Source organism: Xiphias gladius, chromosome 1, assembly GCF_016859285.1.
Source record: "Xiphias gladius isolate SHS-SW01 ecotype Sanya breed wild chromosome 1, ASM1685928v1, whole genome shotgun sequence".
Taxonomy (NCBI): domain Eukaryota; kingdom Metazoa; phylum Chordata; class Actinopteri; order Istiophoriformes; family Xiphiidae; genus Xiphias; species Xiphias gladius.
The window spans coordinates 7,675,531-7,696,545 of record NC_053400.1 but is presented as its reverse complement, the minus strand read 5'-3'; the positions used below and the strand labels follow the sequence as shown (position 1 = coordinate 7,696,545).

Here is a 21,015-nt window from a genome sequence, read left to right as displayed (position 1 = left end):
TGACTCTCAGGACAAGTCTTGTATACGAAGCTCGTGCGTTAACATAGGACAACAGTGGTGGATTTTGCCTTAAATGTGGGCAGGAATAATCAAACGGTAAAACAAAATCTACATTTTTGCAGTAGGTGACGGTGGGGATTGGTAGCGTATTTCACCTCGATATATTAAAATAACAGTTTCAGCCAAATGTGTTTTCTGACCATTAAGTGACAGAATTAGGTCTGGCTCTGTGATACTCACTGGATTAGTAAAGAAACGAACAGTTACGGTCACACTTACCAGTATTCACCTCACATTTTTGGCCACGCTAGCAGAATGGCTGTAGTAATGGCTGTGTCGATCTGTCGGTCAGTCCAATACTGTGGCCCAGGCTGAAATATCTCAACAACTCTTGGAGTCACAACATCTAATGAATTATTTGGAATAAAAGTTTGTAGACATATGGTTGCCAGACAATGTATCCTAAGGTTTAGGTGATCCCTTGACTTTTCCTCCAGTGCTACCAAGAGTTTGACATTTGTGGTTTTGAATGAGATGTTTCGACAACTGTTTAATCAATTGCCAGGAAAATGGATAGACACACATTCATGTTCCCTTTTAAGATTAAATGTAAGAGCCTAGTTAACCCCTTAACTTTTCCTCCTTGAACCATCATCAGGTGAAAATTTTATTTTGCCCAGTACTATGGTTTAGTAGTAGCAGTAGTTTAGACTGAATAACTGCAAAACTGAGAATCCCATGAGCCTCGGCTACATTTTGTGTTTAGTGCTCATTAGCAAATGTTAGCATGCTAACACACTAAACTAAAATGGTGAACATGGTAAACATTACAGTTCTTTAACATTATTATGTTATCATTGCATGTTAGCATGCAGACATTAGCGTTTAGCTCAAAGTGCCATCTAAGTACAGCCTCACATAGCCACTAATGGCTGTAAACTCTTGATAGATTTGTGCATCCCAGGATATTATGTATTACAATGTCATGTATTGTTGGATAATAAAACCTTTGTCCTAAAAGTTAATGACCAAAATATAAAAATATGGCATCTTGTAACTGCTGATGGTCACACATTTCCCATTGCTTTGCTGTGACTGTGGTGACTAGAACTTTAAGGTCAATAGAAATGAGAGAACCTCCTTTTCAGATGCCATTAATCATACCTGCCGTGTGCCTATTAGCTAACTTCCCCTGCTATGAAAATGAAAATTGAAGTCAGGTATGACTCATAGAGGCACATAGCCGACCTTGTTTAGGAACTTAAAATAATTGTACATGAGCTTGGATTTAACTGACATTACAGTAGTAAAAACTGACTTTTGTCCACTGAGAATCCATAAACATCTGCATCGTTATTATTTCAGTCCATCATTCCCCATCATCTGGCTGTTAATTGAATCTTTGTCAGCCTAAAAAGCCACAACATTCTCTCGTCATATCAGCACCACCGTAACCTTATCATGTGTTGTATGACTAAGTGACGGAGTGGACCAGTGGTCTAGCCATAGTGACTCATCTCTGGACATGACACGTCCAGCTCTTCTTTTTGTTTTCTGTCTGGGTGAACCTGAGATGACTCTGGATGTATGAGTTATACCTCCATACTCGCAGAGAGAGAAGACAGCAGTGGACAAGCTTTGCCACTCTGAAGGCAACGAGACAGGGCTAAATATATTTCATGTGGGTTTTCTAATTCATAAACCTCAACCACTTCCTCTACTTTTCTACCTGCTACAGAGCAACACTGGAATGGTTTAGATACAGGGTTAATTTGTTTAGTCATACGATAAAACACATTCGTACTTAATATTCCAATAATTAAATCTAAACATTCTCTTTATTGATTGATGTTTACTTGGATCAATTTGTTACAACAATTTAAATAAATATAATTTGTTTGTTTCATATATTAATTTGTCTTCATCCTTTAGTTAAACCTCTCTCTGCCCATTTCTGTTCTTATTCTATAGCAGTTTTAAATATGGCCTGTGGAACTGTAAATTTTAACGGATAATGTAAACGCTTACTAATTCTGTCACAAATGGTCAGTCTATTTAGTCTGGTTCCAGGCCTCACCCAGTGACCACCCACATCTTAATATAGAACTGAAAATGAAATGACTGTTCAGTTTGATTATAGCTATTGGTCTACTGCGGAATCTCATTCCTCGTTCAAAGCTATGTTTCAGAAACATTCTGGCTGCCTTGTTAAGTGCAAACTGCAGTCTACCTTTGTCTCATTGGGTTGCGTTGGACCACTACACAGCAAAACAGAAACTAATTTGACTATAAATTTAATTGTGGCCTATGATTTGCACAAGTTTCGGAGGACACTGAGAATAGCGGATGGCTGCTACTTTCATAATGCTTATGTATTATATTATATTTAGAGTTTTATTTCTCAGTAGTTTTACTTCAGTGATTTCCTTTTTTCAGAACTAAAAGAAATGTTGTAATTGGTGGTTTTAGTGTCCTCCACCAATTTAATCTATCTCACTCAGCTAGCAATAGGAAAGAAGTCCATAAAGTAAAATTTGATCATGTGACTTTGTGATTCTTGTACTTCTGTAATGTACTGTCATCTGCAAACATACTTCTCTTTGTATTGTCTAATTCTACCAGAAACCATCTGCATACAACATCACTGATCCAAGGTGGAAAACCACACGTAACTTTACGGGAGGAGAAGTGAGGACAGTACAAGGAGAGTGTTTCCTGTCATTAAGATTGGATTTTAAGTCACTGGCAGAGTTTATTCTGTGTTTGGGTGCCCAACATTTAATAGTTGATCAAAAAATGTTATAGTGTAAAAGAGTGCCATAATAGAGATACTATCATGTTATAGTAAAGCTCAAAAATGAAGCCTTTATACACAGTGGCTCTTACACCATCAGTTTGATGATGAGTAAAATTAGAGAGATTAATGCGTCTCATCTCTGATTGGCCTAGGATGGGATTTGGCATTATGTGTTTACAAGCCTTTTGTCCCCTGGCTGTAAAGTATTTTCACAGTATGTTAATGATGTCTAGATTGTGAATAAAATGTGTTGGTATTGAGTAGTATTGTATTATTCTGATTGTATTCTTCTCAGATGTGGCAGTGGTGTGCAGTCTTTGTCTGTGTAGATTTATCATCATTATTTCGACTCGAAACTGTGCAGTCTTTTGCCTCCATTGCAGGCTTCATGCTCAGTTTGATTGATAACGCCCACCGCAAAACACCCACGAGCACTTATACTCTCTGCACCTGCTGCTGCCTGAGGATTTTTTCTGTAATCTCAAAGCGCAGATGAGCCTGTTGACTGACTCATGTTGAAACGTGTGTGTCAGTTATCTTTTTTGCCATTTTACATCTGGAAGGTAATTGGAATGAAGGGTAAAGTGCTTCCTTCTTTGCTCAGAGATTAAATGTGAAGAACTGCACGTGAGCTATAGGAGCAGGCTAGGTCAGTCTAGCCTATGATACGAAATAGCAACTGGTTAGTGAACCCTTATTGTCATTAAAAGGTTGCACATGTGATGCTCATACTAATTTTGATTAAGTTTCATGACTAAAATAAAGACATTTACACAAGAGAGGACATACAAAATACTATTATGGGGAGGCACATGTTGACCTGAATGCGTCTCAGGCTCATGTTGAACTGAGACACAGAAAATGAATATGACAGAAGAATGGTATGGTCACCTCTGTAGTGGTTAGGCAGAACAGCGCTGAAAGGAGGCCTTGTTGCTTAATTTTCTCCTCACGTAATCAGCAACGGTAGGCAGACAAAATGTTTCTAGTTGAATAAAAAAATGATAGATAATAGGTAAAAATCAGAACACAGGACAAAGAGTGTTTATATTTTGTGCCCATGTTCTGGTTTAGAAATTTTAAAGAGGTCTTGAAATTGCTGTATGTCCAGGGCATTCAAAACCATTTGCATGGTCCTTTAAAGTCCCTTTTTGATTACACATTATTTTGTCTACCCTTCAAATATAAGCAATAGAGGGTTATTACTCTCTACGCACAGCAGGCAGCAGACCATACATCGAACTATACATATGACACCAGAATTTTCATAACATTGCCAATATTTGCATATATAGACATGACAGAGCAGTACTTTGAGTAAAACGCAAATGTCAACATTCTCACAGTGACTGTTTCAACATGCTGATCTGCAGGTGTAATGGTATAAAGCTTACGATGTTCACCATCTTAGTTTAGCATGTAAGCATGCTAACATTTGCTAATGAGCACTAAAATCAAAGTACGGCTGAGGCTGATGGGTATGTCATTAATTTTGCATGTATTTGGTCCTAAACCAAAATTATGGATCAACCTGAGGGAGATGTGAATTTCTGTGCCAAATTTCATGGCAAACCATCCAATAGTAGTCAAGAAATTATATTCAGAACAACAAATGTGAACCTGTTGAACCGTGAATGTTTGAATGCAGATTCATGGCTGTCCATCTAATAGTTTTTGAGACATTTCAGTCTGGATCAAAGTTGTGAACCAAACTAGTGAGAGACAGACTGACATAACCATCCCTCAAGCAATGCCTGTAACGTGGCTAAAAACATTCCCTTACTATGTGCAATGTGGTAGCCCATTAGTACAATGGGAACACATTGTACTGAACAACATAACAACTGGGTATTAATTGGCACCAAAAACTGACGAAAAACTTTTAATCCCAACCACTAAAGTAAAAGTTAACTGGCCTTATCCGCTAGTAAGTGACTTGCCCATTGCCAGAGGTACTTGGTGCTTAATGTATCCGCTCTGATTCTGTCAGGAGGCTTCACATTACATGGGTCAGCCAGGATGACAGACAGTCAAGCACAACCTTTTTGCCATGTATTACGAAAAGAAAAATCACTGGTGACCCATTTTGAAGGAGGACCACTCTGGATATTTTTAGCACGCAGTCCATTGGAAAGAAACCATATTTTGCTAATCTCCTTACCCATCAGACACTACTTACAGCTTAGTCTGCCAGCAAGTAGACCTAAAGTTTACCTGTCCAGTCTGTTGTCCTATTTATAACACCATGGAACAGAATACACAATAATGCACTATATGTAACAGTTTGGCTCTCTTAGTTACAGAGAGAATTTTGAAAACACAGACTTTCAAACAACGTGTCAACTTTGATATCTACTGTATGTGTTGTGGAAACAACTGAAGTTTTGCAGTACGTTTGTTCTGTCTGTACATTCAGCTACTATCATATTTATGTTGGTGAGTGTGGACAAAATATTGATAATTGATTCAATTCAATAATTCAATTAATATAAAACAAACAATTCAATAGCAGCACTAATAAGTTTCAAAATGACGGCAGAGTTCAATGAATAGCTTAGTCTCAACAAAAACAAAATCTGATAAGCCCCATACAGTAAAGGCATGATTTATGGCAAGGCTGTTAGATTAGATTGCATTAGATGTATTTAGGTTAAGCTGAAAAAGTAGATGTTTACAGAAAAAACTACTGCCAATTATTGAACCCTTCATTGTTCAGTGTTCAGCCTCAACCACTTGGATCACAGCCTCCATAGAGGGAGGAGGGCAAAGTGCAAATTGTATAGTACTATGAACTATGAAGTGTATACAGAAGGGTAGATTTTTGCAAAAGCACTAAATAAAAGAGAAAAATAAAGACAAAACGGTAAAGGCTGATCCTAAGACATCAGAATGGGTAATATAAATTGAAGGAATTGTGTCTTAAGGCACTTCCACTCTGATTGTTGAAACACTTTGATCGGCGTACCAAATTTCTCAAAATATATGGGTAACACTTATAATAGGCAATTTTATTTCTTATGCCATTTTCTTTTCATTTTGTCTCACTAATATGATTGGTCATGGCTCATCAACATCTAATGGCTTTCTTAGATTAAATTCTGATGATGTGATAGTATGGAAATGTTTGGTTTCTCTCTATAATATTGTAAGGTCTTGACCTCATTCTTTAAAGTGCTTTAAGATAATGTATTCGATAATTTGTCGCTTTATAAATAAAATTGAATTGAATTGAACTGTAGATGTTTGTACGTGAAAACATACATACATACTAAATACTGGAGCTTTGTATCTTAATAACTCTAATAAATAAATAAATAAATGCTTAATAAGAATAAATCCTTTATAAAAACTTTCTTGGATATCTGTAGTAAGATAGGCAAATCACATGCTGGTCAGAGTAGCACTTAGCTAGTTTTACCATTAAGACACATACTGTGTGCACACATCCAGCCTCTGTGGCTCTGATGTAGAATCAGTACTTTGGTTATCAGCTGACTTCCCTGTCAGCACCTTTTAGTCTGTTAAATTCCATCTGTCCCACATGTAGGTCTTTATTACAATGGCACATTTTGTTTTCAAATATTATTTTATATTCTAGGTCAAATCAAAACACATAAAAGGGTTTAGTTTTGACATAAAAATCATAAAAGAAAACCATATTACTGCTTAAGAAGAATTCTGGAAACAACCAGTTGAAAAATCTAAAAGTGTCATACAGTGAGAATAAAAACTGAGATAGATAGTAAATTGTTTGCATAGCAATTAAAGGTCCCTGTCGAATTCCCTTGCAAACAAACAAAAATTATGTTTACATTCAGTATTTTTCACCTAAACACACTGTGTTTATCTTTGAGCTCTAACATGTCAAGTGCATTTTCTTCCTCATAAAACATTTGTAAAGCCAGTTGTTGTTATAAGTTTGAACCCTGCATTGTTTACAACCATATGTACTAGCTAGCACTTTTCTTTTTCTTTGCCTTTGTTGGAGCAGTGCTGTATATCTTGGAGCATTACTCACTACTGTTGATCAGTGAAGTAGTGTGAAACCATTGGCTGGGATGATTATTGCATCACCTGTGTGTGCTTGCGTGCGTGTCTTTGTGCACACGCATGAGACAAGCTAAACGGTAACCCACTCATAAAAAAAAAACTGCTCCATAGCATCATTAAAGGTCAAAAACTTGACGGGGTACCTTTAAGTATAGGGTTTTTAATCAATGCACTGGTAACATCTGTGCTCAGGTAAAAACACCAGCAAGTCCTCCAACATACATGGCCATATAGGTCGTTTGTCTCTACCCTCTGAAAAACAGAAGACAGTTGGTTGCTGACATATTTCACTATTCTCAGCAGTGTTATAAGCAGCAGGTCAGGAGGTGTTATGAGTCCAGAAAACTAACCAGTAAGGTCAAGTTGTCTCAGGCTTGAACCAGCCTGGTGCAGTCGTATTTGTTGGTTGTGGAAGAGGAGGGTTTCAGGCTGGATCACAGTGACGCAATGAATGATATTAATACTTAACCTCAATACAAGCAGCGCAATTACTGTGGATTAACGTGAAATGATTCTGTTGTCTGTGGAGCTCGGAAGGTCATAACCTGTTTGGCCATTACACCAGAGTCTAACTCTGCATAAGCCAAGAGCCAGCACTAATCCACCACTGTAGACTGAGGAGAGGAGAATGTGCAGCTGAGAGGTAAGGCAATGACATATCACCAGTATGGCTGTTTTCTCCTCTGCATGGCTACTGCCCAGTGTCCAAAATGGCAATGATAATTACAAAGTACTTTGATGTATCCTTTTATTATGAACCTTTTCCATCCCGTTTGTATTGATTATATCAAATAATTGATTCCACCTACAAGAAAGGCAGCATGTTTTAATTGAATCTCTCCTTTGAACGTCATAGAGAGTTTGGACCAAACACAGGGCATTGACTGGTACTGTTTAGCATCCCATTTCTTTTCACTCTCAGAAAAAAATTAGAAATTCTGTTTATCATTATTACTTAACTGAATCAGATAGAATAGATAATGGTTTAATAAAGGGTTTATGAGAGAGTTTATGTCAGTTTCCTTTTGTTTACGTGAGTTTCTCTTATGCTTAGCAAGAATACTTTTAACAAACATGTCAGTACATTTTTATGTTACGAGGTAGAGTAAAGGCTGAGTGACATCTGGTGCAGGTCCTTATAGATTCAAACTGCACTGGGTCTTACATGCATCACCACTACTTTATCGCATGTTTTTCTACTTTCCATGGTCAGAGGGGAATGAGCAAATGCTTTATGATGCCTTATCATGTTGTTAAAATAATCATCCTGTCACTGAAGAGGAGATTGTGACAGCTCAGCAGTCTATGTCATGGGCTGTTGGTTTGAATCCAGGTCATAACCTTTCCAACAACGGCTTTCTGTCTCAGCAGAATTTTTGTAATTCTTCCCTCTATTGTCTAACTGGAAAGGAAAAACAAGATATTTCCAATTTTCTTTCTTTCTTTCTGCCCTCAGTTTTGTCTTCAGTAAGTGATAAGCATGCTCAGTTGGTTTGAGATCATTTGACTTGCCTGGCCATTGAAGAATATTCAATTTCTTTGCCTTGAGGAGCTCTTTGGTTGTTTTCACTGTATGTTTTGGGTCAATATCCATCTGTACTGTGAAGCACCATCCTATCAGTTAAGTAGCATTTGGCTGATTCTGAGCAGATAGTAGATAGCAGCCCTATTCACTTCAGAATTCATCCTGCTACTTCTATCAGCAGCCACATCATCAACAAACACCAGTGACCCAGTTCCATTGGCAGCTAAACATGTCCATGCCATAACACTGCCTCCACCATATCTGACAGATGAAGAGGTTTGCTTTGGCTCATGAGCCGTTCCTTTCCTTCTTCATATTCTATCTTGTTCCAGAGCTGGGGAGGCTTTTTTAGATGTTTTCTGGCAAAGCCTAATCTGGCCTTTCTGTTCTTGATTGTTACCAGTGGTTTCCACCTTGTGGTAAAACCTCTGTATTTGCATTCATGAAGGCGTCTTTTGATTGTAGACTTTGACAATGATACGCCTGCCTCCTCAAGAGTGTTCTTGACCTGGCTAGAACTTGTGAAGGGTTTTTCTTCACCAAGGAAAGAATTCTGTGATCATCCACTTCAGTTGTCTTCCGGGATCTTCCAGCACTTTTGGTGTTGCTGAGCTTGCCAGTGCAATCTTTCTTTTTGTAAATGTACCAAATTGTCGATTTGGCCACTCCTAAAGTTTCTGCCATCTGTCTTATAAGATTCTTTTGTTTTTCCAGCCTAATGATGGCCTCCTTCATTTTTATCGACACCTCTTTGGACCACATATTGAGAGTTCTCTAAATGGTTCCTAAAGTTCCTAAACAATTAATGCAATATTTTTGTTAAATCCCTTGAATTAAAGCTGGAAGTCTACACTTCAATCACATCTTGATGGCTTCGTTTCAAATCAATCATGGTGGTGTACAGAGGCAAAAAAAATTGAAAATTGTGTCACCGTCTCATTATGTACCTGACTGTAGCTTAGAGCCGCAGCCTATTGAACTGAGGGGACAATAAAAGACATAAATCTAAGTGGGTAGATTTAGTTTAGCTCTTTGCATATAGCATTATTTAATTCACTTTCTGTTGTAGTAACATGGTCAGAGCTAGCAGTAAGACTGTCACAGCCCTCAAGATACTGTGGTATACTTAAAGGCCTATTTCAAACAAAGTTAAAGAAAAAAAAGGTCCTTTTTTGTGTGTAAAGCACCACAATGAGATGACATCCCCACTCAAAATCACATTGTCGGAAGTCCCATTTGGCAAATAAACCGAAGCATCTGCATGGCCCGATATTACTTGTGGAAAGAGAAAGAAATCGATATATTCTTTTCCTTCTGTCATTTGGCTAACAGATGCCAGATGACAGATGTTCTAAGTTGTAGATGTGTAGGAAATTCAGGCTTGATGGCAAAAAAAGAGTTGTTATTGTGCTTTTTTTTATGTAGGAAGCAACACTTAGACAACAGTTTACTTTGGGGCACATATGATCAACAACACAGGGATTTCAACAAAGGTTTTTACACCTTGAGAGCTTTAATCGTGTGTAGGTGCTGTATCAAAATTACTTGAGCAGTAAGACGGGGAAAACAACGAGTCTACCAGCCTCAGTCTGTGTACTCGGATACTTACTGTATGTCAAATCTCACTGCAGATGGCAGATAGCAGCTGGAGGAGGACCATTCTTTCCAGTATTTTCATGTTTGGGCTCTTCTGAGAATGAAATACAGATGTAAGACTGAAAAAGGCAGAAGTGATCTTCCTTTGGCAATGAAAAGAAGAACATTGTGCATTACAGAGGGACTTGTACGAAGGAAATTCATCATAATGAATAAATAATACAGGGTTGGGCAAAACTGAACTCATTCTCATGCAACAAAAGCACAACATAGCCATATAGAAGTTAATTCTACAACTCTCAGGTATATTGTCAAGAAAAAGTAAACATTAGGCTTGGGATGCATCAGTTTGTTGTGTACAGATATTCTAGCTATTTTGAGAACTCATAGTTAATGCAGTTAATAAGAGCAGGTTCGATTTGGTCCTGATGAAAGTGACGCTACTAAGGACAGCGACGTCTCATCGCGTTTGCGCTGGCTGGGTTAAAATGAGAAAACAACTGAACTGACGCCTGAGATGCCCGTAGCCGCGTCGACAGCGCGACGGACGCGCGTAGGGACGAGAAGAGGCGTCCGAGAAACTCCCCTCAGACGGAGGGGGGGCACTGATACAGACCTGCGTGGACGACTGGAGTCTCCTCAGCCTGCCTGGCAGACCACTCAGAAAGTCAGTGCTGTACTCCTCGTAGCCTTGCGCGGAGATGGAGTTCCATAAAGAGGATTTCACTTTGTTTGGTCAGTGTCTGATCTGAGAAATACACTGCTTCACGGACATTAATGTAAGTCTGACGAGGGGATTTCTTGTATTTATGCATTAATACTTCTACTTTACTTTCTTGTCAATACAGAAAAGCAACATTCTGTACAGTTACGCAGGCAGTAATGTGTGTACGTGATATATGTTGTTGAAAGCGTTGTTTTTAAGCTCATCCTTGAATTTTAAGCCTAGAAACCAAATATAATTCACGATAATAAGAATATTTTTAAAAATTATTTCTATTTGCCATCGGCTGCAAATCTCAACTGCTGATTTATACCTTTGCATAATTTGGAAACCACGTTTACTTATGCAAAGTAGAGTCCATTATATCTTGTATTACATGCGATTTTAGCTACTCAGAGATTTGTATTGCTTGCTAAATGGGAAAGCTTGTATTCTAAATACCAGGCTAAGGCTTTCCAGAGAAAAGAAATATGAGCAGAATTTCTTTAAACCATTTTTTTTTTTTTTTTTTTGTCAGATAAGAGGATATTATGATTAGGGTGTAATTAGCTTGATTGGTTGTCAGGTTGTCAGGTGTTGCTGTTGGTGGTGCTACAAATCCAGTGGAGTGAAGGTCAGAAAATGAACGCTTCCTCCTGCTGTGGTCCTCCAGTCATCATGTATCAGCAAAGCCCCGGATTTGACCTCAATGCCAGCTGTGACTGGCTGGCTCCTCACTGTAACTGGACATCAGTGGACAGAGCGCCGCAGCTGCCTACATTTTCAACAGCAGCCAAAGTCAGAGTGATCATTACCTTTATCCTGTGTGGCATTTCCACTCTCTGCAATTTGGCTGTGCTGTGGGCAGCCAATGGCCACAAGCGCAAATCCCACGTCAGAGTGCTGATAATCAACCTGACCGCAGCCGATCTCTTGGTTACCTTCATCGTGATGCCTGTGGATGCCGTGTGGAACATCACAGTTCAGTGGCTGGCCAGCGACCTGGCCTGCAGATTCTTGATGTTCCTCAAACTACAGGCCATGTATTCCTGTGCCTTTGTCACAGTGGTGATTAGTCTGGACAGACAGTCGGCTATCCTCAACCCTCTGGCCATTAGCATGGCCCGGAAGAGGAACAGGGTCATGCTGATGGTGGCCTGGACTATGAGCGCCTTGTTCTCAATCCCTCAGGTAAGGCCAGATGGCACTGGTTTGACAAGACAAATAATAACAGATTGGTTAGTTGGGTTAAACAGAGATTAACCAATTTGAAGAAATCTATTCAGAGAGAAGTACTGGTTTATAGGATGCAGAGAACTGAGCCCTCTCTTGTGTTAGGCTTTTCCTCGTACAACTGAAACCTCTACATATATTATCTCAGTCTCATAGAGGTATTCAACTATTGGAAAACTACACATGCTAGAGGAAATTATAATCTGTCTTTACATTTACTTGAATTGACTTCATATACATGTTTCATCATTCTCTCTGTTTACAGTAGGGCTGCTCCATAATAGTCGACCAACCGTTAGTCAACGAGAAGAGTCATAGTCGACCAAGTTCTGTTTGGTCGGTTGGTCGCGGTAAAAAAAAAAAAAAAAATCAAACTCCACAGGAAGTGGCAACACTCAGTCACTGTCAGTCATGGACAGACAATGGTCCCTGTGGTTATTGGACAGTAATTACATACTGTATGTAACCTGCAGGAAATCCAAAGCATGGGATCCTCTTGAGAGGGTAAGGGACGACCACAAGAAGGTGACAAACACAGCTTTTCATTTGAAAGATGTAAGTCAAACCATTTCCTGATGCCCCTGAAAAATACATATTTAAATAATTTAATTAATATCATAAACATGCAATGACTAGTCGACTAATGGCTTGAACTAACGAAAAACTAGTTGACTAGGAAAATCTTGGGTCGGGGCAGCCCCCAGTTTACATCTCTCTCTCATTTACATAAAATATGAGAAATTCTTGATTCTTTGATCCAGGAAAACCTGCTGCATGATTTAGGGGGCCCACAAGGTCTCAGCGTTAGGGATTAGTGGCTCTATCACTGAGTAACACAAGGATGGGAATCACTAATCCTGGCAGTATAGATGCTTCACTGTAACCATGAAGATAGTTGGTGGCACAGCATGTAAACACTGTTGATCGTGTTATGAGAAAAAAGCAGGAAAAAAAATGTGGCGAAACGATCCAACCCACTCAACCAACTATGATGCAGGATGATTCAGCAAAACACTAGATTACGTTTAATGCCGACAGTCTTAAATGTTCAGTACCAGTTATTTTAAATCTATGATTTGCATATAGCAAATAAAATAAGATTGGAGCTGAAAGGATTAGGAAATCATTATATCAGACAGAAAATTATGTTTATGTCACTTTGGGACATGGGAAATTAAAATGGACATTTTTGATGGTTTTTGACATGTTATAGAGTAAATGATTTATTGATTAATTAAGAAAATAGTTGGGAGCCATAATTATGATAAAATTATGGCGAAGGCTAGGACACGAAAACTTGGTTAATAGTTAGAGAAAAATCTTCTTGATTAAATATGAGAAAGTCAACACTAACTAACTGTTTATTGCTATTCTTGTCACACTCTCCATTCTCACACAGCACATGCTGCACATTCTCATACAGATAACAGTGGCTGATACACTACTCAAAATTCTTAGTAACTTTTGAAACAATGAGCCCTTCATTTCAGACAGATGTAGTCAAAAGCACGCTTCTCATTTCTAGCCTGCAGTTATGCCAGCAGAAATGACAGCTGTCGTTAGCAGGTCATGGTAACAATGATACAACCCGTAGGAGCCTAACAGGGACAGGCGTACCAGACCTTTGTCATCATGGTAACACTAATACACTCGCAGTTAAAGCTGTGGAACAGTTTGGTTGGGCTTATTTTCAAAAACCACTTGGTTAGGAAACGATGATGGTTTGGGTTAAAATAAGTACTTACTTAAGGTTAGAGGACCTTTGTCGTAATGGTTACAATATTTAACATTTGGTTAAGGTTGTGGAGCGGTCATGGATAAAAGAAACAACGCTGACTATTGGTTCCACACGGGAAACTACCAGCAGTCTCCTATGTGAAAGTCCTGTGTTTTTTTAAGCCATCCATCCACCCCAGCCTCCTCCTAATGTGGATTTTGTCGCTCTATATAATGTCACCTGACTTTCTCCTTTGCTTCTGTCATAATTACTACGGCCACTGGACGACAACTAACAATTCAATGTAACTACGGGTCATAATAAGATCCTGAAAACTTATGGAGTAATTTTTTAGAGGACAGTCTCTCTTAAATATAAACTTCATGGCTATATACACAATGTAATGCTAAAAATTTGAGGCTAAAACTGCATGTCCTAGCCAAGAAATCTGCATCCTGGCTGATGAGCCATGTCGGCATTGCTCCATCAAAGTGGCATGGGCCCCGGGACTACAATTATTTGAGTCATTATATGAGTCAAATAATGAATCAATTAACTGGATTCTTCTTAAAGGAAATTTTATTTCAGGACCACTTTCCACCTTCTTGGTTGTAAATGTGTCAAAAATACCATTGAGTCTATTCTCATAGAAATATGAGGCTATTTTTTTTAATCAGAGAGGCTGAGCAAATGCATGATTCTGAAATTAACTTTGATTTTTGTGTTTTTGAGCTCCACTTTCACAGTTCTTTCCAGACATTTTTGCAAATGCGCTCACAATTGACGTAAATTTCCACTCATGCCAGGAATTGAAAAACTCATTCATTGGACAGTAAAGACAGGCACATCATACGTGTGATTGACATTCGTGTGATTGACATCGAATGACTCTCAGCCTGCCAATCACAGTAGCTTATTTTTCTGGGAGTACGTACTGCAAAAAGTCAAACATGATCTTTTTTTCTCCCCCTAGCCTAGTAGGCCCATGATGTTGTTGGGCTCCCGGGCTTGAGCCCGTGCATTAAAACAGCAGTGCATTTAGGAGACAAATTAAAAAATAGCATTGTTCTTGTACTGCTGTGTAGAACTTGTTAGTTCTAGTATTATAAGTATGATTAGGAAAAAAAACTGATATAAAACACAAACAGAACTCTGGCTACTCATTGGACATACTCAAGACAGTGGGTAAATTTATGCTTTACTGTTCATATTTTCAAAAAGTGTATTTTCACTTTAAATGTTACAAGAGAAATTGACGTAGAATGGGGACTAACCACTGTGTTAGGAGAACGCTATCTCCGGTAATGAGTTTTGCTGGGGTTGCAGAAGTACAACTTTACCCAAAACCATTTGAAAAGCAGGACAGAGCTGTTAACATTGACCTACACTCTAACTGCAGCATCCAGGACCTACTTCCACACGGTGGGGAAATACTTCACTGTTGGCGTTTTTTTTTTTTTTTACACCTTCAATGACACCTGTAACATTACAAAATTATAAAGTATGAAATGGTCCATGGTTTTGCTATGATTGGACAACCATAGCGTTTAAAGAACTGTCAGTTGTTTGTCTGAGTTGGGATGCGAACTCAGGTCACGAGTGTCAAAGTGATATGTGTCTAGTACCTACTGTCCACCGCCACTCCATTACTTTTTGCCTTGTTATGTAGGCACACATTAATAACTGGCATTGAACACTGAAATTTAGAAGTAAAATATGTGACCTACATGAATGTGACTCAGAGGGATACCGGGCTGCTTGGTCAAACCACTGGGATATCAGTATGACATAACGCTTTAATCTTTCCATCTCGCCTCTGCCAAACAGACAGGGCAACGAAAATACTGGATGACAACTGCTGCCACAGAGAAGCTATCCTAATATTATTTAATTTCTAAATCCACAGATGTTCATTTTCCATAATGTGACCATCACGTATCCAGCCAACTTTACTCAATGCACCACAAGGGGGAGCTTTGTCACCCACTGGCAGGAAACTGCCTACAACATGTTTACATTCTCTTGCCTCTTTCTACTGCCACTGGTCATAATGATTATCTGCTACACCAGGATCTTCATCCAGATCTCCAAGCGGATGACAAAAAAGAGCTGTAAGTTCTCTGCTGAGGCCACTGTTTGGTTGCTTACAACATAGAAAAGGGGGTCAGGAAAGGAGCTCTCAGCTATCCATTAATGTCTGACTTTTTTTTCTCTACTCTAGTGTCCTCCAATGAGCCACATCTACGTTGTTCAAAGAACAACATCCCCAAAGCGCGAATGAGAACTCTGAAAATGAGCATCGTCATAGTGATCTGCTTCATAGTCTGCTGGACTCCGTACTACCTGTTGGGTTTGTGGTACTGGTTCTTCCCTGATGACTTGGAGGGAAAAGTCTCTCACTCCCTCACCCACATCCTGTTCATCTTTGGTCTTTTCAACACCTGCCTGGACCCCATCATCTACGGTCTCTTCGCTATACGCTTGCGCAAGGGGCTGAGGAGCTGCTACCACAAAGCCACAGTGAAGTCAGACAAGGAAACTAACACAGTGATAATGGAGTCTTTGAAATGTACTGCTGCTGCTCTGCCCTCTAACAGGGGAATGACCACTGGTGAGGAAGGACATCAGTTGTGAACAGGCTGAGCCGAAATCCACTGAGAACAGGTGTCTGGCTGTGTTTAGTCAAGGAGAAGGAGGACAACCTTGCCACCTCAGGGCTGAGAGCAAAATATGATGTAGAGAAAAACCGAGTAGAACCAGTAACTTTATGCTGTTTAATGAACTGGTTAAATTATTTCACCTTTTTTTTCAGTGTTACTTGTTTCTTGGATTTTTTTATTTCATGACAACACCTAACATGCACGTGTAGAATAAGTCTGAAAACAAAATATCCATCACTGTGTAGACTACTGTGTTTGTATCCAGATGCGTCTTTATGTGTGAGGTGCTTGAGGCTGTCCGTCTTACTTCAGGGTTATATAACAGCTTTATGCACACAGTCTGAAGCTGTTTGATGGTTTGCGTGTTGTGTAATAAATAAGTCTGCTATATATAATGTACATTCACCGTACTCTGCAAAAAGCTTCAGGGCTAAATGAAAAATAGAAGATGGTGTTTGTTAGGTTACACAACAGCGTTGACTGTGTTCTGTATGTGGTTACACACTGCCTACAGGTCTATTTGGAAGTCTCAAATTACTGTTGAGTTTACTGAGGCTGTGGATTTGCAGCTTAAAACAAAATAAGACTAGAAGTTTTCGAAATATAATATCCAGTCTGTTCCCTTAGGAGGACAAAGGAGGTACTACATGACCATCATGTTAGTCAGACAGCAATCATACGGTTGGAAGTATGTTAGCGTTAGCATGTAAGCCACAAGTCGTAGGCCATAGCGTTGTTTGTGTAATGAATAAAACTGTGATAAACATAAACAGTATAAACTGCTTGTGGGCGGCTGTTGCTCAGGTGGTAGAGCGGGTTGTTGAAGGTTCGATCCCCAGCAACTCCTGTCCACAAGCTGAGGTGTCCTTGGGCAAGACACTGAACCTTAAGTTGCTCCCGATGCGCAGTCCAGCGTCTTGCATGGCAGCTCTGTTTTGTGTTGTGTCAATGGGTGAATGAGAAGCAAATTGCAAAGCGCTTTGTAAACCGCTAAGATAGAAAGGTGCTTTATAAGTGCAGTCCATTTATAATGATGAGATTTCAGTTCAGTAGCCTGAAAACATGAAGAAAACTATCAAGGTCATGCTGCAGATGCCCAAGAGACAAACTGAATACAAAATCCCCACATTCAATATAATCCATCCACTGGATAAACGGTCAGTCCAACTTTTTATTATGTGTGTACAATACAGATTCCCGCATAAGTTTCTCTAACAGACTTGAGCTGTGACATACAGTATGCTATTACAATGGGCCTTTTTCACCAAAGACTTTTTGTTTTGACTTGTACTACTACATGCACTTTTATACAGATTACAGTTGTATAAGAAATTTGTAATGACATTATTATGTAAACCATTTGACTGCTGCTCATTTTCATTTATGTCTACAATAACTGGTCATGTTAATTTCACCCATACACCTGGAAAAAATGGATATAGTGCTGCTTTTACAACCCCAAGGGGATGGGGCTAACTACCAGTTATTTTTATTACTGAATTATCGGGCAACTGTTTTCTTGATTAACTGATTAATTGTTAGTCAGAAATTGGAAAAAAAAATGCACACCAAAATTTCCTAAAGTCCAAGCTGATTTTTCAAATGACAAGTTTGGCCCAATGAACAGTCCCAAAAATCTGATATATTCCATTTCCTGTCTCATAAGGCAAAAGAAAACATTAAGTCCTCATAACTGAGAAGCTGGCTATTTTCGCTTTCAAAATTACTTAAATGATTAATCAGTTATCAAAATACCTGCCAAACGATTGTCTGTCGATTCAATAATCAATGAATTGACTAATTGTTCAGCTCCAGCTGTTACCATTGGACCCATCCTCCTTCAGAATCTTTGAAATGGCACATGAAGTGATGTGGTTCACCTCCATATTCAGTATATGTGAAGGGTTTTTTTTCCAAGTGTCTTCAGTACAGTAAACAAATCTAATCAAAATTCACAGATTGGGTGCAAGGAAATGTGTGTTGTTACAAATTGCAAATACAGTATATGGCCATTAAATGTATCAAAACAACAATAGGAAAAATGATTGCATAGAAAATTATGCCAATTGAATAATTGCTAATCAGTGAACATTAGTATTTTGTTTCACTAAATGTAAAGATTTTAATAGTTTGTAACAAACGAGCTGCAGTGTAGACTCAACAAAGAACAAACCCCATATAGCCAGTGCATTACTTATTAACTAATTATTGGTAACACAGTTCATTTATATGTATTGGATTACAGTTTGAAGCGTAATGATTCTGTGTTTGGGAATAATTAAATCTGCATAACTGCAATATAAATTTTGATATTCTTTTGTCTCCAGGGGACTCTTAAATATGATGTCTCCAGGTAGCATCAGGTGGCTCCAACAGCTCCAACTCTATCTCATAAAATTCTTCTAAAGGCAAATCCAAGACACACTAGAGGTAAATTGCTGTGGCCACGCAAGAGACAGGGCAAAAAATCAAAGCATGTTACGCACCAGATATCAGCTTAGTCCTTTCAGCCAGGCCTTGTATAACTTAATGGATAGAGCTAATAGAGCTAGGAATAAGGGTTTGCATCCATCAAATCTTGTTAGTGTGATGCATTACATTGTATCAGCAAGAGAGTGCGTGAGCAGCAGTCATATGCGCATTGCAGTGGACCATATGGCTTGACAGGAAGCTGAGCAACAAAGGCAAATCTCTCTTGTAATTGGACAATCTTTATTCCAGCCCCCTCCCTTTCTTGTAGCCTGTAGCCACAATGTAATGTAGTTAGTTATACAACAGTGTACTACTGTATGAAAGAATGTAAGTTACTAATCCCCTATGTAACCTTCTGTCTGTTTGGTTTGTGAAAAATACTGCCAGTACTACCAGGATCTTAAGGGCAGTGGATGGTTGTATGCATAGCTCCAGACTCTGGAGACAAAAATACCTGCAGAAAGTGACAGGAGGAGAGAGGTGTGAGGCGAGAAAGCTCAAAGCTACAGGAGAGAGAAGAAGTAAAAATTAGTAACATGCATTAATGGGATATGAATGTGTATGGATGGAGAGGGAGAGGAGGAGAGAGGAGCTCGGTGCATCATGGGAAGTCCCCCGGCAGTCTAGGCCTATAGCAGCATAACTAGGGGATGGTTCAAGGCAAGCCTGAGCCAGCCCTAACTATAAGCTTTATCAAAAAGGAAGGTTTTAAAGACCCACCCCAAAGAAAATCAAGTGTTTAACCATGTTAACATGTCCATTTGGTGTTTTTAATATGATACAAGACATATCATGACTGAAATAAGCAGTCAATGCCATGGCTGATTATGTCCACCTTGAAACTGCAATTGAAATTGCATTGACAGTCTTAAAAACATGGATTCAGACAGCCTGGGTTTCACAGGTTGAATACCCAAAGAACAAATCCTGTCAACTTGCAGGGTGGAGCAAAAGAAACTTGAAACCTCCGGCGCAGAGGGGACCTGTCAGTACAGAGAGTGACAGTTTGCATATGCACAACCAATACCGCTGTGTCAGCCACTGCCATTTACAAGCTAACAAGCTGAAAAACAACAAAAAAAACCAAAAGATTCTGACTACACTTACTATTCCGATACGTCTGCCAGTTGGCAATTTTTGGTGCACAACAAACTCCTCATCTAATAACACCTGAAAAATATGAGCTCTTCCTGCTTCCATTTTGGATCATCTGGAGAGTCTTTAGAGAGTTGTTGGGGCAGCCTGATAGTAACGAATTGGAGCCAGCGGTCCAGCCAAAATATCAAGCAATCAACACCTCTAAATCTCACTATTTAACATATTTTATTGTTTAATCTGCACAGACAAAAAGAAATGTAAAAACGACAGTAGTGTGATATAGTGTAACTATATCTCGATGATTAGTAGTTTATCTGTCCACCCAGGAAAGCCTTTGCTCACTGAAAAATTATAAATTTTCATTTTTTACATTACTTTTATTATGCATAAGTTAATGTGTGTGCAATGTAGTACTTACTTAATTTTGGAAGTGGTGGTAGGTGTATTTTTTAACCTTTGGAACTGAGACAAATATATGTGATATACTGTAAACTCATTTTGGTTTATGGAATTCGTTTGTTGTGATACCACTTTTGCCGCTGTCTTTCAAGACACATCTGTTATTGGCATACTGGGTAGGATTTTCTGTCCAGATTGGCTTGTGTCTTGAACAGGATGAGATGGATGGTCCAAGTCACTGCCGGTCTCTATGGGGGCTTGTAAGCTCAGAACATTTTATCACTGATGTTGCCATCCCGCAATCAGTCCCACTGAATCCTCTGGAGACCCTGAAGCTAGGTCCCTGTTACCAGAGCAGTCAGCACATGTGGTCAAGGGCGATGATGTTACTCGTTCTGATTAGCTAAATGACTGAATAGCCTTTGGTTTAATGACAGAATAAAAAGATTACACAGCCATAATCACCTACAACATACATGTAATCATGTAATACGTTTAATCTGGTTGGTCACCTGCCAGGAGCCATATCACTGATACAGGAGCTGGAGCCAAGACTGAAAAATACTGTGCGTTGGATGACTGTTTACTGTTGCAGTAGAACAAATTATTGCTTACATTGTCTTGGACCCACAGTTTGGTCTCATCTCTTCTTATCTGAAGAACGCCAACTCATTCCCTGTTCACTGATCCTTCCCAGGCCTGTCCACTCCTATTACATCTCCTAGTAGTGAGAGTGGAGCACACTGTCTGATGAGCACATCATCA

At 39.1% G+C, this 21,015-nt stretch overlaps 1 pseudogene; it reads left to right on the top strand.

The window, feature by feature from the left end:
* The first annotated feature begins 11,310 nt into the window (after window positions 1-11,310).
* LOC120789676 lies at window positions 11,311-16,355 on the top strand (annotated as a pseudogene).
* Window positions 16,356-21,015: the final 4,660 nt, after the last annotated feature.